The following is a 22,397-nucleotide window of genomic DNA, read 5'->3' as shown; positions in this document are numbered from 1 at the left end:
TGGCTAGCTCTTTAGATGAGAGTCAGGTAAAAACCCACAAGGACTTTCGAATTAGAACCATCTTCTTTTTGTGCCTTGCAGGACAAGGATTAGAAGAACAAATCTAGTCCCTGTTCTTGCAGGAAATACCTGACTGGGTGGCATTTAGTAAAAATAGCCACATTTTCCCAATTGTAACTCAGTGTTTTCCCATAAAGCACCTTGTAAAAAATGCACTTTATGGAGATACATTGGTTTTAGTGATTGCTCCTAGGTACTCCCTTTGAAACTTTTCAGCACTAGAAAATAGCATATCATTCGTCCATCCACCACACATGGATAATTATGCTTTCTTTTCAAAATAGCAATTTATAAAAAAAAAAATTGGCCAAAACCGTAGGGTTCCTTGGCTATTTTTAAAGAAGAAATTACTAAGATGCAAAGTAAGTTTTAAAATAAAAACTAGTATGTGTATATTTGGACCAACTTACATGTTTACATTGGGTGTCCTGACTCAGCCACATAAGTGGCAGTTTGGGCCAAGCATTTAGCCTTGCCATTCCCCAAGTTTAGACCCATCCCAACTTTTATGGTTCGTGTTGCTGTCTAAATATTGGGTGGAAACAAGAAAAGAGCCAAAATAAAATGGGGGGGGGCATTATTTGAAATTAAAACTAGTTAGTAACCAACCCAAACAGCCAGGTGGATGCCAGGTTTTTGAGTGTCATGCCCCATCCCTCTCCCAAACTCCTTCCAACACACCTCTCCACCCCCAGCCTTTCTCCTGGTTTTAGAGCAAAGACTAGTTAAAGAACGGCCATATAGAGCATTTGCAAACCCATGATATTTAGGCCTAGTGTTACTTGCTATGTGTGATAGTTGCATGAAAACATTATGATCAAATAATATTTTAAGTTCACACCTGTGACAAAGGCAAGCGGTCCAATAGCAGTTTTTACTATCACGTTGTAAACTGTAATTACGAAAATTGTAGGGCTCTTAGAAAACATCTTTACAGCTGTCATGATTTATTTTCCTGAGATTTTCTTTCTTTCTCTTTTTTTTTTCCCCTTCTCCAATTCATGATGAAAAACTGTGGCAAAAAAGCTGTGCAAGAAATGTTTTAGTTATAGAGCATTTCTTAAAATAATTTGTTAGTGCCTGATGTTCTTATTTTTTAATTTTTAAAGTATTATGGCCTAGTGATTATGCGGACGGGCTGCTCGGGTGTTGATCCTGGCTCCGTGCCTCTGAAGGGAGTTGGGGGCAGTTGCATTTCCAGTTCTGTCAACTGGGGACAGCAATGGTGTCTGCCTCTTAGGCTGGTTGTGAGGATATGGTATGAGAATCATTGCCTTCAGTGCCTGCCACTATATGCTGGCTCTTCTTATTCCTGAAAGTCATGTTGACTAGTGGGTATGGGACTTAGTCAAATACATAGTATCTGGAAAGGATAATGCTGTTATTGGAATTCGATTCCTTCAGAGAAACCGAAAGAGTCTGTGTCCAGCTGCAGCATCGTAATATCTGAGTTTTGAAGTTATAAGCAGTCAGAAAGCCCATCTAAGGTAATGGGGTTGGTTCCCAGCTGCCTGTGTGACAAATTGTGTGGTGACATTGAAAACTGGGTGTGATGTTACCATTTTTAAATGTCTGTTTTTAGTCATCTTTTCTTCGAAGTGTATGCCCTGTGGGCTTATTTTGGTATCAACTGCGCCGACCCTGTTAAAATGCGTTGACGAATGTATTGCGAATGCTCTCATGTGACAAAAAGTTGGCGTCCCCAGTTTTGTGGAATTTGGGGTTGAGTGCTTTATCAAGTTAAGGTACCAGGATTCTGGGAGCCATATGCGCCGTAGGAATCCTCTCTCACATCCTTGACAAATGGTTTTCTAGCCACTGTCCAAGTATCTCTGGTGTCAAGGCAGGGACTTCTCTTACTGAACAGAAAGGCAGGAACAATGTTGTTTTCTGTTGTATTTTGTACGACTATTAAAAGAGGGCACGGATAGAAACAGTAAGTACATATCAGAGCGGGGAATTGGCAGCTCCTTTTCCTCCTCCTTTCTCGCCTACAGCATCTGTTCATTGTACCTAATTCTGTCATCTACAGGGACAGGCGTGTGTCACCTCTTCTCTGCATGAGAGCTCTTCGTTTCCTCCCTCACACTCATACTCTCCAGGCCAGGTCTCCTGTATCTTCCATGGCTCCCCTAGTCAGAGTGTCAAGGCCCTTCACCACCCTGCCCTTCAGTTTTGGAGGCAGACTGTTTCTGTATTTGGGTCATGCATTCTGCATGGGCCCCTCGTATGTGCAGAGTAATAACGATACCTCACGTTCATGGAGGGCTCTATAGTTTTGAAAATGCTCTCCTGTCTCTCCAGCCCCGCGGCAGAGTAGATGCTTCCCGTTTGCCCACGAGGAACCTGTGAGCCTTTCTGAGGAGGCACATCATTGAAGTTGGTAGTTGGGAAGACTTTGCCTACAGTGCCAGCCTCACATCTCAGAAGAGAAACGGGAGACTCAGATGAGTTAAGGGACTTGTCTCAGGCCACATGGGCAGAGTTTGGCCATGGCCCTGGGGAATTGGACTGCATTTTGAAGTCTGGTTTTGGTCCAGGAATTGAAGCATTACCCTGGGCTGTCTTTGTGCTGTGCAGTGGGTGGAGAGAAACATAAAGCAAGTATAAAACATAAGAAACATAAAGAAACGGTGCTCCTTAGTGCAAGCACTTGGCCTGGGAATAAGGCCAGGGATTTGTTTTCCTTTCTAAAACAATTTCAGCAGCTGAAGTGATGATGGGAACAAACTTTGGGAAGAGGGTCCACATTGAGTGGGATTGTTCAGGGAGAGTGTTTTTTAGGAGATCTTGAAGAAAATTAGAGTAAAAAACTAGGTAGGTGTCCCATGTTAGGGAGGGGTCTAATGCAGTGTTGCTTAAAATATTGTGGTGATGAATGATAAACCAGGTTTGTTTTATTTAATTTCTGATCCAGTGTGGCTTGATACTTTTGTAAAATACAATGAAGATTAATGTTCAGAAAAATAAAATAGGAAAAAAAATGGAAGAGCACCAACCCGGTCTTTATTATTGAAGACGTAAAGCTACTTTGTCAAGCTGTTATGATGTGAACTTCCCATATCTCTGCTGTTAGCAGTTTACAGATTGGCCATGCATTTTGAATAGTGCTGGTCTTTTGTGGACAGAAGTGGGAAGAAAAAGGTTGTGACAGGCAGGGGACAGGATACTGGGAGTCTGAAGAAGGAGGACTCGGTGCAGGTGAAGCATGGGAGGAAAAAGAAAGTTAAGGCGTTATTAGCTGATCGACAGTCTCAACTTCAAAGAGGGGAGTTGAAAATTTGTCAGTATGAGCCATGGGGAACCTCTGCAAGTTCGCTAGCAGGGGAGTTAGCTCGCCAGTGCTGTGCTGTAGGCTACTCTTGGGCATTCCCAGTGACCCTAAGGCACTTTCTGCTGCTTGTAAGCTCTATATATGCTCTGTGTAAACTCTTTTGCTGCCTATCGATTGCTCTTCCCTGGTTTCTGTTTTTCTTCATATCATTCAGAGCCCAGTATCCTCCTTGAAACTTGCCATTGGACCTCCTCCTGGATGGATGGAGGCTTTGCTCTAGGGTAGGTCGGCCTGTGTCCCGCACTCCCTTTCCCGTCGCCTTACCGCCTCTGTGCGGTTTATGCAACTGCAGTCATCTTCCAGAAAATTTATAAGTTTCCAACAAATACTTTGGTTTCTGAGCATTTTGAAAGCAAGGTCAGGGTGGGCGTCAGGGAGAGAGACGTTTAGGTGGAGGAGACTACTGGAATACAAGGGGAATCTTTGGGGAGAGTTACTTCGGGAACTGTAAAGGTAGCTCATTTTAAGTGGGATCAGTGCTCCGCATGTGTAGAATGTCTTTATTCTGCCTAGGAGACCGTGGCTGTGTTCTGCTCTATAGGACCAGTCAGTATGCTGGTCCTGAACTACCAGGACCAAGAATTTGCTAGAGACCTAGGGCTAATAACCAGCAGGATGTGATGTATAACAGCCAGCATGTATGGGAGCTTTCCATGTGTATGGGGGTGTGATCAAAGCACTTTACATGCATTACCGTATTTTATTCTCACAGCGACCTTGTGAGGTAGGCGCCACTGGTTATTGCTATTTTTAGATGAGGAAGCTAAAGCAGAGAAGTCAATCAGTTCGTTGAAGACAGGACAGCTAATAAGTGGTGGAGCTTGGATGTGAACCCCGGCATCCTTGCTGCAAAGCCGGCCTTTACCCATTCTGTTCTAGTGAGACTGACCTGATCCTACAGTGTGGACCCAGTGCTGAGGATTGGTCACCAGGCACGGGTTAGTCAGCTCTGTGAGGGGATAATCCTTTCATCCTGAGTACTGAGAGAGGTAGGCAAGAAGGTGACCTCAGGGTCAACGAGGAGGAGTAGCAGGAAGAAGAGCCAGCGAAGCCCAGAAGTGTCTTTGGGGGGGATGACTAACAGGCTATTTAAACAGCCATGAAGTGTGTGTTGTTTTAGTTGAGTAGCCTGGATGTTGGTTTTGGCATAAGAAAAGCTTCTCCAAAATACCTACAATGTGTTAGGTCACGGGCCAGGAGTGAGAAAATTGGTGGTCAGTGAGACAGACTCGATCTTTGCTCCCGTAAATGTTCTTTTCTAGTGGGGAGACCATCACTGCATATGGGGGCAGCGTGCTGTACTGCAGTGGCACCGGTGACTGTGGCCATGTGTGTCACAGTCACCCAGGTAGTACGTTGACACCCCTGCAGGGACTGATTGGTGGGTCTGGAGTCCGACCCGGGGGGGTGTGCATTTCTTCCCAATTCCCAGGCGGCCCTGGGGCACTTGAGCCCCTGGTTGAGGGTCTGGGGCTTCCATATAGCAAGTACAATGGGAGAGTTTTAAAAAGCAAATGAAAATGTAAAAAATAAGATCATTCCAACGATAGGAGCTAGAAAGAGGAAATGAACTAGGTGGTAAGACAGGGTTAACGGGGAGCCGTTGTGAGGGGGCTTAGGAAAGACTCTCGGAACCCAGAAGGCGAGAAGGAGCCTGCTATGCAGAGAGCTGGGGAGAGTGATGTAGGCAGAGAAGAGAAGAGGAGAGAGCCTGCAGAGGCAAAGACTCAACGGTGGTGAGCGGAAAGGAGGCTGGCTCGGTGGGCTGGGGGCTGGCGGGATGAATGGTTTGGGAAGAGGTTGGGGAGGAACGCAGGAAAAGTCCGGTAGGGCCTTGGTACAGAGCAAGTAGTTCTAAGGAGAGGAGTGGCCTGGACTGTCTTATTTTTATGAAGATTACTTTGGCTGCTCAGTGCAGGTTGGATTGGAGAGGAGCAAGCGCCAGGCAGGGAGACCAGATTGGAGGCCGCCGTCGTGGTCCGGGAGAACGGGGGGGATGGCGTGGATTGGGGTGGGGGAGAAACCCAATGGAGATGAGCTAGGGGAAGAATGCCTGTGCTTTTGTGTCTGGTGGGTTATCACCAGACACACTGGGTGCTCACTGGGGAGGCCCGGGAAGCAGTTCAATGATATTTTATATGTGCCATTTTAGAGAGCAGAGAAGTGCTGAGAGCCCTTTAGAAAAGTAGTCATTAATCAAAAGTTACAATATTTGAATGACTGCACCTTGTTCCCTTGGGGGGCAGACCTTCAGCTCTCTGGGAAACTTGGCCGTGGACGGCGTGTGCTCCGAGATCTCCAGTTTAGCTATATCAGCGTGGAATATAATCTGTGTGTGTGTTTGTGTCATTGCTTAATTGTTGGCATGTAGTGACTCAACCGGCAATTTAAATTAATAGACTGCATATACGCACACTCTTGTTCTTTTTAGATCTCGATGGAGCTTTGATTGGCACTTAAGTGATGGTGTATTTGAATTAATTACTGTAGCTGAGAAAGAGCTGGGAAAACACATTAGGAAAAAAAAATAGAGTTGTGATGTGATGTGGGAGTGAGAGGAATACATTCAGTGTGAGAGTAAGCCTGGGATAAATGCTCCTGGACTTAGCGAACTAGATGCCAAGCCCTCCCAGCTATCTGGGTCTCCTCCTCACTGCCGCCTTAGGGGCGTGGTCAGCTTGCAGCCCGCCTGCTGCTGTCCTGCTCTTCCTCCTTCCCCCTCCTGCCCGTGCTGCACCCCCCAACCCCCACCCCCCCCACCCCCGCAGGAGGAATAGTCACAGTATGGTCCCCTTCCCTGCCTCGGGAACCTAGCCCAGTCAGTTCCACCTCAGGCTGTCTCTTTCTCACATGTTTACACACATCCTCTTTAAACCTTGTGTTTCTTTTCCTCTTCTCTTTTAAATCTTGCCCAGTTACCTCAGGAAATTCTCTCCCTTTCTTTGTTCTATTCTTGGAGCCAAAATAAGAAGAAGAGGGAAAAAAAAGGATTCTAGTCCTGGGTAATAATCATGAGATTCATGCTGCGATAAACCTATTGACAAATGATCTAATTACCAAATCCTGTGGCAAAGACAGAGTTACTGATTACTTGGCAGGGTTCAACAGCACAAACCCCTTGAAGCTTTTCCTTCAGATTCTTTCCTCACCTGTCTGGTCATTCCCTTTCTGTTTCTGTTCCTCAAATGGAGTTATTGCTAAGCTTTTTTTTTCTCAGCTACTTTATTTTTCTACATGTCCTCTCGGGGCAATGCCATCCAGTTCTGCAATTTTAATTGTCCATGTTGCCCACTCCCGCATTTACCTCCCATCCCTGACATTTCTTCCGAGTTCCGGGCTAGGGTTGACCGCTGCCCGCTGCATACCACCCCCCGACCCAGAGCTAACACGCATTTGCCCCCGGTGATGCCCCCCAGTGGGTGGTGGCATCGCTCTAAAGCTCGTGGACGAAAGAACCACAGTGTCATCTTCGAGAGTCACCTTTCCTTTTTCCCCAGCCTCTAATTCACTGAGTTCTGCTGGGTCGGACTCGGAGAGGCCCTTTTCTTCCCCTCTCTGCCCCTTGTGCCCAATTTGGTGCCCCGTCTTGTTATCCTTCACTGTTGATTTCTCAGCCTCCTTGCCTCTGCAGTCACCCTGCCACCAAACTGTGTGTGTGTGTCCTTGTTGGCTCTGGTGTGCCGGGCACATAGGGAGTGCTCGCAGAATCCTAAATGAGTCCACCTTATTCTAAAAGGAGTTCACAACGGCCTACAAAAATTGTATAAGATAAAATGCAAAATAAGTGGATGAGGAGTCAGGGGCTGCCTCCCCGGCCCACCCTCAGATGAGGATAATAAAAGATCCGCCGAAGATAAGAATGGCTGAAGCTACCCACCTAATGTTCACATTTATGAAAGGGAGTTTATGGTTTTGGCTCAGAGAATGTTAGCTGTTAGGAAGAGGGAGAGAGGGTCCATGTCTGTGATTCCACACTGTCCGTAAAATGAAAAGGACACGTTGTGCAGGAGAAACACACCTGTTCTTGGCATTGAGGTCAGAGAGAGCTTTTTCCCAAGGGCTCTGATAAGGGGAATACTGTGTGGCTTCATGAATCAATAACCCGTCTCATTCTTACGAAACCCACAGCAATCAGTTTCATGGAGCTGCTCCTTCTGACATCGCTCAGGGTGGCCAGTGCAGAATTTCAATGACCAAATGGTTGCAAAGGTGTAGAGAATGCAAACACTGTGCTCAGCCACCAGAGTTTCTTTGTAAAACAGCCTTCTTTATGTTCCTTAAAAAATCTTTCATAGCTTGCTCCTGTCTTCACACTCTGTATTATAGGACATGAGTGTTCTCGGTAATCAGAGTCTATGTGATGTTTCTGGGTTCCTCCCTCACCCCTCAACGCCATATTCCCGCCAGGCCAGTCTGCCTGCTGTCTCCTAAACGCTGTCTCCTCAGAATCCACATTCATGTGGGCTGTCCCTTTAGCTTTAAGGGCCTTTTTCTCTCTCTTTACCTTTTTACTTGGCTTTGCATATAGGTGCTTTTTCATCTTTTCTTTTTTAAAGATCAGCGGTAATGTTTTACCCATCATGCCATTAAAGATTTATTGACAACAGCAACGGAAGCTGTGACTCTTTAAGTAAAACCCAACATATCACCGCCAATACATCAACACCTTTTAAAGGGATCCAGAATTCCACTCTTGCAATGTCGCCTCATTTTCAACTTCTCCCTTCTTCAAGGACCAGTATTCTTTATAAGGAAGGAGAGACCTTTCATGTACTCTCTTGGTCAAGTATAGGTAGTATTGGTTAGTTTGTTTCCATGATTTGTTTGTGACACTTGTTTATCAGTTGAGCTACAGTGAGAGGCTCAGCCAGCTCTTACCCATTATTCTCATTTAACACATGGCTTTGGGGCGAGTTGTTTTCCCAAGTTCCAAAGCACATTCCTGAAACATGCCTGCCACACACTCCAGTTTAAGGTAGTAGAAAAGAACCCTGGACTGGCATTTATCTTTTCGATTCTGATCTTGGTTCTTTGATTTAATTAATTATGGAACCCTTCTGGGCCTCAGTTGCTGCATTATCAAGACGAGGTGGTTAGAGTAGATGGTGGTTGGGGAATGATGATAATAGTGAAAATAATAAAAGCTGATTTTGATTGAGTGTACGCTGTGGGCTAGGCATTATTCTGGACACCGGCTGGAGGTCACATACTCTAATCCTCACCGCTCTTCTGAAGTCAGAAGTGTTATCTCCATTTAGGCTTGAAGAAACCGAGGCACGGAGAGATTAAAGGACTTGCCTGGGGTTATGCAGCTGGTGAGCGAGAGCTCTGCTGTGTGCAAACCCAGGGCTCTTGGTCTGGCTTCTGGGAGGAGCTTTTAACCACTATGCTTTCTAGTTCAGTGGTTTTGTGAGATACTATTTATAGGACAAAGCCTGTATTTTGAAATTTTGAGGAAGAAAAATTAGTTTTACTGAAATTCAATTACACATCATTCCTCCCAAGCTATTTTTAAGTCCAGGATCTTGTATTTAAATGAAAGGTTTGCTCTCTTTCTTGCTTTTCCCCAAATGTCTGTATATGTAAGGTTATTATTTGGTTATAGCAATAGGCTGTGGGAGGAAATCTGTCCTTAATGCTCTTTGTTGTCCATGAGAAATGCTGTGTTCTTATTTGTCCCAGAAGCAGATGAAGTGTCACTTGTAAAGATAGGGATATTTTATACATCCTTAATTTTTTTTCTCTCCTGTAGCCAGGCCTTTTACTTTCTTGAAAAAAGATGGTTGGGAGATTAAGCCTTTTTTTACTGGTTTTTTTTTAAAGCCAAGTAACTACTTGTTACCATAACCAGTAAAGCATTTAACACAGTGTCTGGCATGCCCTCCATTTAACTGTGGCCACACATACTGCCAGATGCTTGGGATATAGCAGTGAGCAAAACACAGACCCTGCCCCAATGGAGCGGGGCGTCCAGGTGGAAGAGCAGGAAATTAATCTGATGTTCACAAACTACACATTCTTGGTAAGTTGTTTTTCATATTACCAAGATCTCTACTTCATCCCATCACAGCTCATCCCATGCATTTCATTCATACCTGCTGCTGTTAGTGGGTTGATCATTTAGTACTCAAACAACCATCCTTTTGAGAATGAAAAAGAACTATCAATAATTATACTGAGACAATGCATATAAACTGGGATTGTCCTAGGCCAACTGGAGTGTGTTGTCATCCGCCATATTGGTATATGAATTGAGCTTCTAATCTTATTATATATATATATTTTAATGCCAATCATTTCTTGTTTTAAAGATTTTATTTATTGCCCTGGCTGGCTTAGCTCAGTGGATTGAGCACAGGCCTGCGAACCAGAGGATTGCGGTTTGATTCCCAGTCAGGGCACATGCCTGGGTTGCAGGCCAGTTCCCTGCAGGTCAGCTCCCAGCAGGGGACACATGAAAGGCAACCCATACATTGATGTTTCTCTCCCTCTCTCCTTCCCCTCCAAAGATAAATAAATAAATAAAATCTTTAAAAAAGAGATAAAAAAAATTTTATTTATTTATCTTTAGAGGGGAAGGGAAGGAGAGAGGGAGAGAAATATCAATGTATGGTTGCCTCTCGTGAGTCCCCTGCTGGGAACTGGCCTGCAACCCAGGCATGTGCCCTGACTGGGTATCGAACTGCGATCATGTGGTGTGCAGGCCTGTGCTCAATCCACTAAGCTATACTAGCCAGGGCTAATCTTATATTCTTTAACTATGGTAAACTTGAGCGAGAGAGGGGGGGAGTGAGGAAGAGGGAGGGGGAGAGAGAGAAGATGGGAATGAATATGAGTCAGAGGTGTGCACGTGTGCATCTGGTCTCACTGGGTGAGGGATTTGGGAGAATTAAATATTCTCTTGCTAGTAGGAAGAGAATCCAGAATGTGTTTGGAGTTCCTAGTGTGTGTGTCTCTCTCTTACTTTTTAGTAAACAAATTTCAGGGTAGCTTATTGTTCTTTGTCCAGGGTAAGAAACAAAGGACTACATGACCCATATTGATTACAAAAATGAAAAGTAATCGAATTGTTTTTTTTGTTTTTTTTGGTTGGGGGTTACTTGCTAGAACTTAAAGCCTTGTCACAATTGGAGCTGTTCAGGACTGCTACTACAAAACCAGATGTGAGAATCTTTGCTCCCTGAGATCCAGTATCATCACAGATTGGATTGCATAGCCTCCTCTGTATAGAACAAATTATTAGTGACTTTAATGAGTTGTAAGTCATTCCCAAGAGAATACGTTCAATGACTTTTTATAAACCATCATTATTATCAGTGTCTGTTGTCTTGTAGTCAGAAATGATTGTGTCATCCCAGTTACAATTTTGAGTCATTTCTTTAAAGATTGAATACATTTTATAAGCCTTTTTAGAAACGCCCATCAGAAAGGAAGGGGGAAACCGTGTGCTGCGTGTGTTTGGGAGGAGCGCTGTGTACCTCGTGGCCGACAGGCAAGCGATTGTCCCATAAAGCCTGCATTGCAGGGATTGTGAAATCCTAGAGAGCCTGCCTCTGGGTTCCGACCTTGATGTTGGCAGCTGGCCCTCAGGGTATAGACTGGCCCATAATCTAGAATCTTCCTCTTGCCTCAACACATGAGGTCAGTGCCTCGGTCGGTGTCTTGGAGATTGAATCGCCTCTTTTTTGAAGAGATGATGTATTGTACACATTACATTCAACCACAACTGAGAACAGAACCAGTCTAGAATGTCACAGGTCCAGGGCAAAGGACTTAGGACTGTTTTTGTAAGAGCAGGGGTGTCTCTCAAAAGGTGGTCACGGTGTTCAGATGGCATATTGGCTCTGTGTCCATTGAGAAGTTCTAGACGGCAGGCGTGGAGTGCAACAATTTGTACGGGTGTGCCTGGCCTCTGGCCTCCCTTGTTTCAGTTTACTTGAACTCTGCCTCGTCTTTCTTCTTTTGAGCTTTAGCCTGTACAGTGGCTTCTTCCTCCACTTGGCTCTCAGGGCACGGAGGTGTCTAAGAAGATGGGACTAAGACCGAGGGGAAGATCCCCTTGCTTGGGATAATTATTGGATGTACAGTCAGTGATTGGGAGGCCCCTTTGGGATTTGGGGCATTACAAGGGATTTACTGGAATGTAGTGTGGTTTTTTGGGCGGGGAGGTCTTATTTTATACACTTTAATTCATTACGTTATCTAAGGACGATTTTGTCAGTTTTTTTGGTAAACATTTAATGCATAGTAAATGAAAAATGTCATGTTGTTATCATATACTTCTAAAAACCCCACTAGAGCCAAGAGTAGCCAAGTAGAAATTGAGCTAACTCAGCTTATTTATTGCCAATTTTGTGGAAACAGTTGAAAACAGTATTGTAATCAAGTCTTTTAAGTATGTAACTATGTCTCTGTCTCTTTTTTATTTTTAATAAGAAATTCCAGGGTTAGCACATCTTGACATTCTCCCATACTGTACTGTCATTTTAGCTTTATAGCCATTGCCACTAAAAACCCGAAAGTACTGGTTTGTGGATGATGGTGAAGGAAGACCTTAGGGGCCACTCAGTCCACTGGGCCAACCTTGTGGTCATAGGAAAGCAGCTGTAGTTTTGACTCCCGTGTGAGTGAATGGACAAGAACTATTTCATTCCAATAGCCAATCCCTTGAACTCACAGTTCTGACTATGTGTCACAGACAGTGTATATGAACCCGAGCCTGAGCGATCATCAGAGTCCACGAACTTGAGATGTTCCAACTGGGAAGACAGAAGCACGCGCATGCTGAAACGAAACTCCCTGAAACAGACTTACCTTTACCACACAGATGCAGTCTGACATTTTTTTTTCTGTTTTGTTCTGTCCCTGTTTCAGTTTTTATTAAAAAAGTTGGCTAAGACCCATGAAAACAATTTCACAGCCCATTAATTGGTTGTAGGCTCCAGTTTAAAAAATAACGCATCGAAACAAAAGTCGTGGGAGTAGGTGTTTGAAGGCGAGGGCCATGAAGTAATGTTTTCCTACGTCAGTGGTGTTAATAAGTGTAGCCATACGAAAACCTAAACCCTTTAGTTAATTAGAATATTTACCATAATAAATGCTGTTGGATTGATTTCTTCATGAATAGTGCATTTTGTCTGCTAGGATGAAGTAATTGAGTGTTTCTAATCTGCCCAGATGAAAACCCTTACAATACCTCTTGTTGATGTTAAATGGACTATTGAAATAGCATTTTATCTGTGTGTCTTGGCTGGTAATAAGCACTGGTTCTGTCATCGTGAGGGTTACCAGCACAGCTGTGGACACCCGAAGAATGTCTGAGAACACCCGTTAAGTAGCAAGAACACAGGGAAGGGTACAGTTTAACCCCTCATCTGTTCCGTGTGATTCCGGAAGCTAGGGCACTTGATCAAACTATAGGAAAGAAAGTAATGTTCTTTTTGTCCGTGGTATTCATTTTTCTTTGCCATTTAGTAAACATGGCTCGAAAGGTAGAATATTTTCTATTTTTCTCTTTAGAACACATCCCATACTGAAAACTAGGTGCTGTTTAAAAAGACAAAAACAAAAGGCCCCCCAAACAAGCAGAGCTTGTTTCAAAAGTAGAGAATATTGAGAATAGGCTAACTAGTTTTATTTTTTGGAGTTATCCTTTTAAGGATGTGTAATTGAAGCCATGCATGTCTTTCATTTGTGGCATGATATTTACACACCAGTGTTTTGTTCTCTCTCATTTCTAACTTGTCGGGTTAGCATCTCCTTGAAGAACACACCCTTAAATGTCTCCTGGGCTGTATTGCTTCACCAAGAGCATAAACAATTACAGCATAAAATATTACCTTTGGAGATGAAGTCATGCGTCTTTCTTAATTGCCGAACCCTTGTAATTCTGAAGGGGGTATGTTTAAGTCTGTGCTCACTCACACACTTGCTAACACAAGCAAATGTGCCTACACATATAGAAAAAAACATGAATCCAAGGGTTTCTTATTTTTTACTAATTATGCATGGAATGTGCAGGAGCAGCGGTGCCAAAGTAGATTTGGAAAGGTGCTTAGAAATTAGAGAGTACAAAATATTTCACAGTGGAGGAAGCTGAGCTCCAGAGGGGCTGGATTTCTTCTTCCCTTCTTCGCGTCCCATGGTAGTATATGGCGGCCAGAGGGATCATTCTACAACAAACTTGACTTTGTTGAAGTTAGACTTCCCCTGGCAGCTTTCCATGCTTTCAGGATGTAGGCCCGATTTATAGAAGTCCACACAATGCCTTTGGGATATATTTTCCACGTGTCTTGGTAGCTTTTCTTGTCACTTGTAGCTATAGTGTTTATAAATTTTAAATTTCTGGGTAGTTTTATCTCTTTGACCGCTCTGGTTTTATCTCATCTGGCCATGCTTTCTTTCATGCATGGTATCCCCTGTGCCTGGAAGGCACCCTCTACCCAAACCAACAAGTTATCTAGTTTGGAGGCTTTCAAAAATGTTTTAAATTCTCCTTCTCGCTTCCCTTCCTCCCTCCTCACACACATGTACGAAATTTAAATAACTATTATAAAATAATGTTATTCTTTTTCTACGTAATATACCATAACTTTGATATTAACTATTCTCTATATACCTTTTTACAAAGGGCCCCCTGGTCTGGTGGCTCAGTTGGTTGCAGCGTTGTCCTGAACATCAAAATGTTGCAGGTTCGATTCACAGTCAGGGAACACGCCTAGTTGCGGGTCCAATCCCTGGTCAGGGTATGTCCCAAAGGCAGCCAATCAACATTTCTCTCTCACATCTGTCTCTCCACCCTCATTTCTTTTTCTCTAAAATCAATAAACATATCCTTCAGTGAGGACTGAAAAAAAAAAAAGCCTCCCGGGCTAGTGTGGCTCAGTTGGTCGGAGCGTCATTCTAGGCACTGAAAGGTTGCGGGTTTGATTGCTGGTCAGGGCATGTACGGGGAGGCAACTGATTGTTTCTCTCCCACAGTGATGTGTGTGTGTGTGTGTGTCTCTCTCTCTTTCACTCTTTTTCTCCCTTCCACTTTCTAAAAGCAACAACAACAAAAAAGCCCGGGGTGAGGATTAAAAAAATGCCATTTGCCACCCATCAGGTAGATTTCATATCCTCTCTGGGTAGCAGCTTCTGAGGGAAGGTTCGAAGTGTTTTGGGGGATGTTTTTGGTTGCACTACTTAGTGTGCCGGGGGAACGGGGATGCCAAGCACCCTACAGTGAGCAGCTTGCATTATGAAGAATTATCCTGCTCAACAGGCCAACTGCGTCTCTGCAAAGGAACAGGGCCGACCTCATGAGCAAGCCCATAGGCTGAAACAGCAGCTCTCTGGAAAGCACTGAGTGTCCCGGACACCTCAGCACAGCAACCCTGGCCTTGGAGGCCCTCCCCAGCTCCAGGTTCCGGGGCGCATCTCCCTTGCAGTGCTGCATAGGTCACAGCACTTTTTATTGTTGTTGTTTTATTATTGCCTCGTTCGTTCACTGCCTCGGACACTGTTCAGGGTAGATAGATGCCCCGTCCATCTTCTCTTTTACACCCGATGTCCCGCACACAGGCACAACCCTAATAGGCACTCAGTGAAGAGAGAAGGAAGAGGCTTGGCCTGGCGTCCTGTGGCAGGTGTATAGGAGAGGTTGTAAGAACTGAACCAAACCAAAACCTGAAAAAGAAAAAGAAAAAAGCACTGCAGATTTCCTGACTCAGGCCAAGCCAGCACTGCCTCAAATTAATTTGGTTTTGGGTAGAGCTGAGAAGGGGGACCTCTAGCCAAAGATGAATTATTTTTTCCTGGAGAAGAAATGCAAGGAGGTGATATCATACATGTTCTTATTTCTAAAATGCTAACACAGGTATTGAGGTTTAAATTTGCACTTTCTAATTACAGTTTTAAGAGTTTTGATAAATGTACACCATCAAAATCAAGATGCAGAACATTGCCATCACTCCAAAAGAGTCTCTCATGCCCCTTTGTAGTCCAACTGTTCTCCCAGCCCACCCCCCAGCTGTTGGCCTCCACTGATCTGTTTTCCCTCTCTGAGAGTTTGCCTTCTCCAAAATGCCATATAAATGGAATTATACAGCAGTAGCCTTTGGGTCTGGCCTCTTGACTTAGCACAAGGTATTTGAGATTCATCCTTGTTGCTCCTGTATCAGTAGTCTGCTCCATGTTATTAGTTCATTTATGGAAACACCGAAGTTTCTTTATACATCCACCAGTGAAGGATGCTTAGCTTATTTCCAGTTTGGGGCAATGGTATTGTTTCTAAGTAGCATTGGTGGTCATATGGTCATAAGCCTATTCATTTGATAAGAAATTGCCAAAGTATTTTCCAAAGTTATTATTGTACCATTTTGTATTCCCACCAGCCCTGTGGGAGTTCTGATTGTTCCACATTTTTGTCAGCACTTGGTATTGTCAACTGCTATTTCTCTTTCTTTTTTTTAAATGTTAGCCATTCTAATAGTTGTGTGGTGTTTCACTGGGATTTCAATTCTGTTTCCCTAAAAACTTTTTATGTACTTTTTTTGTCATTTGTATAATCTTCTTTGGTGAAGTGTTACTCATTTTTTTTTACACACTTCAAAATCAGGCTTATTTTCTTACTGAATTTTGAGAGATCTTTGTATATTATAGGTAGAAATCCTTTATCTGATACATGATTTGCAAATATTTTTTTCCCAGTCTGTTTCATTTTCTTGATGAAGGGAATTCAGCTTTGAAAGTCCTGAATATAAAAATTCTAAAGGCCCAAAGTAGAGGTTTTAATCCATGGAAGTAGATACGTGAATTAAACATTCTTCTGTATATCTCCGATAGCAAAAAGTTTTCATTCTTATCGTTGTTTAAGATTTGAAGTTGGTATTTTCTCTAGCCTTTCTCACAGTGTCCCAGTACCTTAACTAGGTAATAACTTGGCAAAGCAGTAACTCCTCTGTAGTAATTCACACTTATTTTTAAGTGTTGGTGATGCTGATCGTAGCAGCTACCCTCTTAAGGATTGCAAGGCTGTGGAGAAGCACATTTTGGATTCTTTCTGCTGGGATGATGCACTGAGTCTTTGTGCTTGAAACACCGGAGAAGATGCCAGAGAGCATGGAGCCAGTTCATCCCGGTGCCTAAAACTAATCGATTGTTACATGCAGCATTGGAAGGGTATCTGCTGTGACATCAAGTTGCATTCTAGCAGTGCCAAAACATGCGAGGTCAGAGAAATATCTCTGGGGCCAGTCTGACTAAAATCACACATATACTGTTTCTGCCCCATTTCTTCAGTGTAAAATAACATTTCTTCATGTACATGTAGCAGTTCCTATTGCTTTCAGAATGCAATAATGCATTTTTAAAAGGTTTACTTGAACATTGCAACACTGTCTTAATAAATTAAGAATGGAGTATACTGATGGATTTTAATTAAAAAAATTTTTAAAAGAACCGAACTTCCCTTTTGATATGAAAGCCTCCTCATCCCAGCAAAGTGACCGTATATAAGTGGATAGTGGATACTTTGTAAAAGTTTGTTTAATGGGTGACAGTACATCTCCTTTCTCTTGTAAAGGAAAATCTTTAATTAACCTTTTTTCCTTGGAACATGGTGGCTTCAAGTAGCAAAGATGTTCCCATCCACGTGGCATGGGCTACCAGAAATACCATGCTGAGATGTATTAGATTTTATCATTTATCTTTATGTTAAAAGACATAAGATGACTTTATTTTCATGTTGCAAATGAATGATCTTAGGTATCAAGAGATAAATGTGTTCAGGACTACAGAGTTTCATGCTTATAAAAGTATACACTGTACATAGAAAAAGAATTTATAACGGCCCTCCATGAAATATAATAATAGTTCTTTCTGGTATTGATATTGCAGATGGTTTTCCCTGCATTTTATTTTTTAAAGAATAATTAACTTAGCTTACTTCAGTTACTATTAAAAAGGTGGGGAGAAAAAGAGGTTACCTGCCCAAAGATACTGAATAGTGTCAGGAAAAAGACGACTCTTCATAAGCTTTGACCGGAGGTCTGATGTTGTGTCTCTACTACTGTTTGTGGGCAAGAGAGACCTTCCGTTCAAATTTGCCCCTCCAGAGGCATTCTCCAAGTTTAGTTTTAGTTTTGGGGGGTTTTGGTTTTTTTGTTTCTGTTCATGGTGTAGACATCTGTTAACTGGAGGTTGCCTGGCAATTTTTTGGTGGATTACAAAAGACCTTAGAGACGTCGTTGGGGTACTCCTAGTTCTTAGTCACTATCAGCTTGTGTTTATTGAGTTTAAAGACATCACCAACGTCTTTCAAAGACCATTATTAGAGAACCCTGTGTTCTCTAGAACTTTTATGTAATGAATTGACTTTTTCAACTGCTGAGTGATATTTGAGATATAATCGCAACACGGCAGCAGCAGTACAGTTTTATCTAATACCAATAGGAGGGCTTATTCAAATAGAGATAACACTGGGTCAGTCACAGTGTATTTAAAACTAAATAATTCTTTGGCAACAGGCCCAGGCCCAGTAAGCATGCAATGGCGGAGCCCACAGTGGTACATGCTCGGCCATCAGCAAACAGGTCAGGCTCGCTTACGGAGCCTTTTACAGGGATTTTAAAAGGTACCTTGTTGGAACATGACGTTCCTCTTCACTCTCTAGATACTTGAGCATTAGTGAATTTTATGAGAGGAAAGAATGAGAGTTTAACCACTGGGGAGATTGAGCAGTTTCAATTAAACAATTGCACTCTTTCAATTTTAATTTCGAAAACAGTGACTACTGGTGTTTTGAGCTTTACTTTTTCTGATGAACTCTTGGATTTCTGCAATCTGGTGAAAATGGGGGAGTATTGCATTGTGTGGGTGTACTATCTGCAGATGCGTGCTCTGTCCAGTTAGTGTACCTAGAGAAACCGAACTGTAATGACATTTGTTATAAAACAAATAAGTATGTGTAGAAAAGATACATTCAAGCAACTGTGTGTAGAAAAGATACATTCAAGCAGACATGTTATAGTAAAGATACATTAAAGAATGTGCCTACCCACCAAGTAAGACTTCTAGGTTCTGTCCCCTGCTTATCACTAATCTGCTTGAGGTCACCCTAATCCTTTTTTAAAATTTTTTTAAATTTAATCTTTGTTATATTTTTATCCCATTAATATTTAGTCCCCTTATATCCCCCAGCCCCCCAGCAATCAGCACACTCTTTTTCACGTCCATGAGTCCTATTTCCTTCTTGCTCAATCCCTCCACCCCTAACCTCCCGCCCCCGCAGCTGTCAGCCTGCTCTCCATCTATGGGTCTGTCTCTGTTTTGCTTGTTAGTTCCGTTTGTTCATTAGATTCCACTTATGAATGAAATCCTATGGTATTTTGTCTTCCTCTGACTGGCTTATTCACTAGCATCCTGGTTCTCCAGTCCATCCTTACTGTTGCAAAGGGTTAAATTTTCTTCTTTTTCTTTTTTTTATGGCCGAGTAGTATTCCGTTGTGTAAACTATAGTTGTTTTATCCAGTCATCGCCCGATGGACACTTGAGCTGCTTCCATATCTTGGCAATTGTAAATAACACTGCAATGAATGTAGCGGTGTTTATGTTCTTTCAGATTAGTGTTTTGGGTTCCTTCTGATATACTTACTAATCCTTTTTTTTAAATTAGCTGGCTCCTACGTTCCCTTGACCTTCCAAAAATTTCCTGGAAGAATGTAATTTTTTAAAAAAGAGTGCTTGACTATCAACAAGTAAGCCTTAAAATTCTTTTTTTGTTGATTAAAAACAATGAAGTATTTGATCTTTAAGGGCTCTTCCGGCTTCAAGTTTTTGGCCCTCGGTGATCTGGAGTTTAGAGTGTAGTTTTGTAGGTAGAACTCTTGCAGGTTCTAGATCTTCTGCACCATTTAGTGTTTGTTTTGTGTAAAAAGGGTTTTTTTTTGGGGGGGGGGAGGAAGGCCCCCACAGGCAGGGCGATGCTTGGCCTGCTCTCTGTCCACCAGATTCAGATAGTTTCCAGAGCAGCAAACACCTGGGTGTTGATAAGATCACACCTATGCCTTAGCCTCTTGTATGAGACTTGACATTTTCTGACCTTCACAGCAATCTACAAGGTTTAGCTCTCACTGCTTCTGTTTTTGCAAAGGAAGAAGCCAGGGCTCAGAAAAGGTGAACAGCTTGCCCAAGGTAGTGAATCAGCAGGTAAAAACCTTGGTCTGTCGTGCTCCCGTGCCTGCACGCTTCCTCCAGATACAACCTGGCTCCCTTCACATAAGGCCGTCAGGTCTCTTGAAACCATACTTCAGAGGTGTTTGCGAGTTATTTGTGCCCTGACCTTGTGTGTTTTTTTGTTTTTTCTTTTGGTTGTCATTATATTTATTTTCTTTATGGAGCCCAGGCTGCTAAATCACTGGTTTAATTGCAGATGTTCCTGGTAAGACTGTTGCTCATAAGAGTGTCAGGGTGCTGATCTGGAGGTTTGTCTCCTAGTTGAAAATTTTCTATATGCCTTTCTTTTATCTGTGGATTTTAATGCAACGATGGCTTATGAGCCTAATATGTTTGTAGTTATGGGTATAGGGCTTCCATTGGTAAATTTATACAGTGAACTCATCACCACCAACATTCTTTCCAACTGTAAGCTCTCTCCCTGGAGTTGGTGATGTCAGGGCTGGAATGTCTGTTGGTTGTTTATCACCATTAGCCCTCATTATTTTAAATGAGTGCCCACCCACCTGATACTCTGTAACCACATGTTTCCAGAGCTTCTCTGGAGATAACATCTTGTTGCACACCCCACCCCTCTTTTTAACCTCACTCACAAATGTTTTGTAACTGAAGTCTCCAGAGTATAAGAGAAACTACACAAGAAGAGAAAACTTCTCTGGGCGTGTGAAGTTCGGAACAATTTGACAACAAGTGTTGCTCCTGAATCTGAAGCTTTGAAGCAAAACTTCATGTCGTGTTGAACATATATTAGTTTGTAAATACGGAGTTCCACTAATTACATCTACAGCTCACAGCGAAACTACCTGTTATGTCTTGTTACTCTGAGGGAAAAAAAAATGAGAGAATTATATAGGCGTATGTGTTATAAAAAAATTGGAATGCAGAGATAGCGTGGTGTAAATTCTCTCCAATTATGTGTCTTTTTCTGGTGAGGCAATTAATCAGTTTTTCTGTTACCGTGATACACACCTGAATTCAGGTGTGCCAAACGTGGAGGCAGCTGTATGGACAACCTCCTTTTGCAAAGTAACAAATTGTGGTGATCCTTCTCTCCTCTTTTATGGGAGTGACTAAATAGCACCGAAATTGTATGATATTTTACAGAATCACTGGTTACCTGGATTATTGGTTTGCCTTTCAATAGAACGAAAAGTTTTGTTGTCCTCTTAGTGATTCTTTGGTACACGCCCCATGTATTTCCATCAGGAGGAGTGTGCGCCCACCACGAACACTACAGAAAAGGGTAGATCGTGGAAGTATGTAATGTCAGGCGTGGAAGCCACCTGACCCCATGGGTCCCACATCTCGCTGGCGTGTCTGGGAGGAAGAGGGTGGCCCTCCTTCCCTTCCTTCCCCAGGGAGAGCTGACTGAAGGAGTGTTGAAGCGTGCGTTCAAAAAGAATTGTCTAGCAGGTGTTATTTTAACAGTGTATGTGAGTTCGTAAATACAGAGTTCCTGGAGAAGTATATTCATTTTGTTTTTCTTAGAAGTTACCCCCAATAGAATATGAGTCATTTTCAGTGATACGAAATTCTGGAATGCATGTGAATCTCTGTGGGCCTAAGATTCATCTCAGAGACAGTTCATACTCTTCAAAATTTATATGAACTTTGGTTCCTGAATTGCTAAAGCTACTTATAGCTGTTTTAATCATCAAGTAAAAGTGCTCTGAGATTTATTGATGATTGTGCCAAGGTCTTGGGTGTAGTATCCCTGTTTTTTTTTTTTTAAATAATCTTGATAGGACAGAGTGCTTTGTATTTTGACTATAGCTGGAGGATTCCGGTGATGCTTTGGAAGACTCAGAGTTTGCAGTTAAGGTCACGGACTCTGGAGTTTACCTTTCCTGTTACCACACTACTTGTTCAGTGGTGCTAGGGAGGTGATTAAGTTGAGTAAGCCTCAGTTTCCCCATGTGTAAAGTGAGATTTTATGTGTTGCTTATGTTACCTGCTACTGTGATTGTTGTTTTTGCCACTACAATTATTGTGATTCTCAAAGTTTTCCAAACCTACCTTGGGAATGGCTAGTAACTAGCAGGGGTGCAAATTCCATTTCTAAATTCTAGTGAGAGGGAAAATAGGGAGAAGGGACTCACCTGTCTTGGCATTGAAGTTGTCACCTCCTTTAAAGGAAAATTTTACCTGGCTCAAGTGTTGTTACCGGATTCTTGTGTCCTTGATTTCTCTTCCATCTTCTTAGACCAATATGGCTGATCTGGTAAAGGGAAGGTCACATGTGTGAATTTTCATGGTGACTTGGAGAAAGGAGAGACCCGAGGGCTCAGTCACAGCCTTTAACACGAGGCGAGAGGCTGGAGAACCTGAGTGAGGCAGCCTACCCGTTGCCTGTTGGGTGGGACTGTCCTTTACGGGGCTCCCTTAACCTGCCTTTCGAGGTGTTGATGTTGTATGGGGGGAGAAAGTCAGTTCTCAATGGGCAGCTGCCAGGGAATAAGGAAATGGGGAATAGAGTAGTTTTTAGCTGTTTGAACTAGTTAACTCTGCTGAGTTACATTGTCAAGTGCAGTCTCTCCTTTCTGCTGCCTCTCTAAGGAGAAACTTGGAATGGACCGCATACCTGTCATGTATGCACTTGTCTCCAGCCCGCATCTGTTCATAGGCTAAAAATGAAATCCACTTACAGCTATTACCTGGAGGACTTTTATAGGTTTTATAGGGTACAGCTAGGACCTGTTTTATTGTTCGTGACAGTGACTTAAGAAGCCACCTTTGCCAGTATTTTTTTTAAATCAGGTCCTGAGATATTTATTTGCTTGTTTGTTTG

At 42.8% G+C, this 22,397-nt stretch overlaps 1 protein-coding gene across 1 annotated transcript in view; it reads left to right on the top strand.

Annotated features, from left to right (window-relative positions):
* Positions 1-22,397, top strand: part of LGR4 (leucine rich repeat containing G protein-coupled receptor 4) — a 96,783-nt gene that overhangs the window by 26,039 nt on the left and 48,347 nt on the right. The window lies entirely within an intron of this gene.

Source organism: Sturnira hondurensis, unplaced genomic scaffold (assembly GCF_014824575.4).
Source record: "Sturnira hondurensis isolate 20B ecotype Veracruz unplaced genomic scaffold, ASM1482457v3 Scaffold0002638, whole genome shotgun sequence".
Lineage (NCBI taxonomy): Eukaryota > Metazoa > Chordata > Mammalia > Chiroptera > Phyllostomidae > Sturnira > Sturnira hondurensis.
This window is presented reverse-complemented; position numbering and strand designations above follow the sequence as displayed.